Below are 4,276 nucleotides of genomic sequence, written 5' to 3' on the forward strand. Positions count from 1 at the left end.
CAGATGGTCAGATCGTTTCTTAAGAGTTTTTCCATGCGTCAAGTCACTTAGACCTCAGGGCAACCCTATAAGATGAAAACTCTTCTTATTCGCAGGTACAGACAAGGGTTAAAGAGGTTAAAAAACTTGTTCAAATTCAGCCAGCTGGGGAGGGGCACAGCCAAGGCGGGAGCCCTGCTCCGGGCAGCGCCCGTGTCCTCCATTGCCAGATCAACTCCGCGCAGCTCTGGAGAGAGTCTCCAGTGTTTGGAGGCTTCCCGCAAGGGCAGAGAGGAGCCTCGAGTGCATGTCTGTAAGTGGAACTTCAGGGGAGTCTCTTGCCTTCAGCTGAGCCTGGCGTCCAGGTCTACGGCCTCTCTCATTCAGCCTCTGCAGAGAATTAAACGTCCATCTGCTCTGGTGGGAGAGGTGCCCTTGGCTTTACTGTGGGTCAAAGGCAGGAACTGGGGGCAGGGGGATTCAGTGCCATATAAAGGCCTTCAACTGGCCCTCTTGTTTTGTCCCCACCTGCACCTCCAGGAGTTTGCTGATGAAACCAGTTCCTGAGAACTCCTAGGATGCGTGGGACAAATCAGCCCGCTTCTGGATTTCTTCCTCGGTCCTCTTAGGTTGTAGCTTTCTCTCATCTACTAAATCAGTGACTCTTCATTCATCCTATTTGGAATATCCAAAATAGGGTGCTTAACAGGAGCAACCTTTCCTGGTCTCTTTGTACTCGTGGGTTTATGCCTTTTTTTATTCCTTTGTCATCATTATAATGCAATTTGAGAAGGAAGCGACTATAAACACATTTGTTCGGTCCACCAAGCTTAACTGGCTCTTCCAAAACAAAAATTTGTTCTTGGGCAAGAAAAATGCATGCCTACGTCCTTGTGTGATCTTAGAGCTTCACAGAGCCACTCGTCAACATGCAAAGATTAGGGCCCACAAGCTGTAATTGTAAACAGGTGCGCTGTGTCCTCAAGGCAGGCGTTTATTCCAAACATGATCACCTCCAATTAGATGGTCTATTTTCAAGCTTAAAGAAAGAAAAGGGAGAAAACTCAAGCCCAGCCATCCCTGAAGGTTTGTCTCTCGAGTAACAAGGCCATTATTTGCAGCACACATTATGCCATGTTTCACAAAGCTTAACCACTGTTATTTTAGGTCAAGGCTGTGAAATGGTGCCGCCTGCTCAACTGTACCGTTGCCAAGTTTCTGAACACTCTGTAATCTCTAAATTTTGAAACTGTAAAATAAAAATGGAATATGAATTGACATCATTAATATTAGTAGTATTTGTCACTGTGACTAATAGATATTAATATTTATATTATTAATACTATTAAGCATAATAGTATTTTCTTGTAAAGGGAACAGATGCAAATTCTTGCCATAGACCTTGAACGCCAAAGCCAAGCTATTCAATTGAGCTGCCAGAAGGAGAAAAGAGCCCGTCTGTGACCCCAGGTGATTGGGCAGCGGCTTCCCTGAACTGCAGCAGGAGGAGCAGGAAGAGATGGCAAGGGGAGACTTGGGGGCCACCCAGGAGCCACCAAGCCTAGTTTCCTGACGTTTCCCCACGTCCCCTAGTAAAGGGAAGCTACAGCTAACACAGCTACACAAGACGCCGCTGCAGTGGCACGGGAGACCCCCACTGTGGTGGGACATCCTTGGAGAGGCCCCAGAAGGCCTCTGCCACTCCACTTCCCAAAGGAAATGCATATAAATTACACTAAAGAATAGGGCTAAAATGAGAAGATGCTCTGCAAGCACTTAACAGCTTGCTTGCTTTCATAGAGCTCACATGTGCGTGCTGCTCTGCAGCGATTGCCCTGGAGAACACAGAAAGCAGACCTCTCAGAGGCCCGATGACCAAGGAGAAGCCACGCGCAGTGCCATCTTAGCTGTGAAGAAGTGAGCTCATCCCACCCAGGGAAGCCGTGGCAAGCGTCCTCCACGGAACCGGACCAAGCTTTGTGTCCCTCTCTTCCTCTGCTGGGGAGGGACATCGTCACCGTTCAGACTTCTGCAAAGAAAGGAAGGAAGGGAGAGAGAGGGAAAGAAAGCGAACCCTCAGCAGCAAAGGAGGAGAACTCGGGAGGGGGGAGGGCTGAGCACCCACCTGTGGCCTCGCAGGGCCGGTGGGTCTGGGCTTGGCTTAGCCGTGTCCCACCACCAGGGCTGACTCAACGTGTCGCCCAGGCCACACCATCATCAGGGGCTGGGCTGGGGAGAGGCGTGCTTCCAAGTTGCCCCACGTTGTTGGCAGGGTCAATTTCCTGGCAGCTGGAAAGCTCCGACCACTTGCTTCTTTGAGACCTGAAGGTGCGAGAGGCTCTGACCTCAAGGAGGGCCCAGGTTCCCCTTGTAAGGTCTTCTACCTCGTTAGGTCAGGCCCACCTAAGATAAGCTCCCTTTTTTTTTTTAAAGATTTATTTATTTATTTCTCTCTCCTCCCCCGCCCCCAACTCCGGTTGTCTGTTCTCTGTGTTTATTTGCTGCGTCTTCTTTGTCCACTTCTGTTGTTGTCAGCAGCACGGGAATCTGTGTTTCTTTTCATTGCGTCATCTTGTGTGTCAGTTCTCCGTGTGTGCGGCACTACTCCTGGGCAGGCTGCACTTTCTTTCGCGTTGGGCAGCTCTCCGTGTGTGCGGCACCACTCCTGGGCAGGCTGCACTTTCTTTCGCACTGGGCGGCTCTCCTTACGGGGTGCACTCCTTGTGCGTGGGGCTCCCCTATGCGGGGGACACCCTGCATGGCACGGCACTCTTTGTGCACATCAGTACTGCTCATGGGCCAACTGCACAAGGGTCAAGGAGGCCCAGGGTTTGAACCCTGGACCTCCCATGTGGTAGACGGATGCCCTAACCATTGGGTCAAGTTCGCTTCCTGATAATCTCCCTTTTTTTAAAAAAAGATTTATTTTTTATTTATTTCTCTCCCCCCAACCCCATTGTCTGCTTTCTGTGTCCATTCGCTATGTGTTTTTGTGTGTCCGCTTGTATTCTTGTCAGCAGCCCTGGGAATCTGCGTCTCTTTTTGTTGCATCATCTCACTGCGAATATGGCCCCACTCCTGGGCAGGCTGTGCTTTTTTCACGTGGGGCAGCTCTCCTTACGGGGCGCACTCCTTGCTCATGGGGCTCCCCTACATGGGGGACACTCCTGCGTGGCACAGCACTCCTTGCACACATCAGCACTGCATGTGGGCCAGCTCACCACATGGGTTTGAACCCTGGACCTCCCATGTGGTAGACGGATGCTCTATCAGTTGAGACACAACCACTTCCCAATCTCCCTTTTGATTAACTCAAAAACAAGGGGATTTAGAACGCTAGTTGCAAAACCCCTTCACCCTTGCCATATCTTATTGATGGGACCAGATCACAGCTTCCACCCCCACTCAAGGAGGAGAGATTATGCAAAAGATGACTCATTGGGGTCACCTTAGGGAAGGAGCACCACACTTACTCTATGTTTTAAGCAAAAAATAAAAGGGACTTGTTGTGAAGGATTTTTGGTGGATGGCAGTGCCTTGGAGTTCTGAATCATATCCTCAGTGAAGTATAAAAAGAACTAATGAGTTAATTTAGGGCCTAGGAGAGGGGAGCCTCTCCTGAATCTTTGGCCAAGAAGTGCCCTCAAATGCTTCCATTTGGAAAAGAGTCACAAAGTGGAGTAAACACCCTTGACCGCCAGTCCCACGACCCAGCGAAAACTGGCTGGACACTATGGTAGGAGGTGACCGAGAGTCAATGTTTTGAAAATGAGTCATGCCCTTTCCTTTTTGCTTTCCCATTGGAGGCCTCCACCTACCTGGAGGATGGTTTGGATTTGTTACCAAAGAAAGGCCAAGAGAAAGACCTAGACTTTCGACAGGCAAAAATGGGGCAATAACTTTAGAGAAGAGGCTCCTGTCATAGGAAAGGCTACCTATATTCCTTAACCCCCCCTTTCGGGCTTCCAGGAGAGTGGAGAGGCGCTGGGTGGAGGGTGGATGGGCCAGGGCGGAGGCTCCACACAGAAGCTGAGGAGGAGCTTGAGACCCACGGGCAGGAGGGAGGCTGGAGGCAGCGGGAGTCAAGGGCATGGAACACCAGGGGCTCTGCCTAGCCGAGCTGGGCCAGGGGGAAGATGCCTCCACCCAGACATCACCGCAAAGAGCAGGGCACGCGTCCTCCAACCGCCAAGATCTCAGCTCTTCAGCTCCACTGAGACTGTACAAGCCATGCCCCGGACACCACCCTAAGCTCAAAAGACACGCTCAACCCAGGACAACTGACCAGGAAGTAAGG

Source organism: Dasypus novemcinctus, chromosome 28 (assembly GCF_030445035.2).
Source record: "Dasypus novemcinctus isolate mDasNov1 chromosome 28, mDasNov1.1.hap2, whole genome shotgun sequence".
Classification (NCBI taxonomy): domain Eukaryota; kingdom Metazoa; phylum Chordata; class Mammalia; order Cingulata; family Dasypodidae; genus Dasypus; species Dasypus novemcinctus.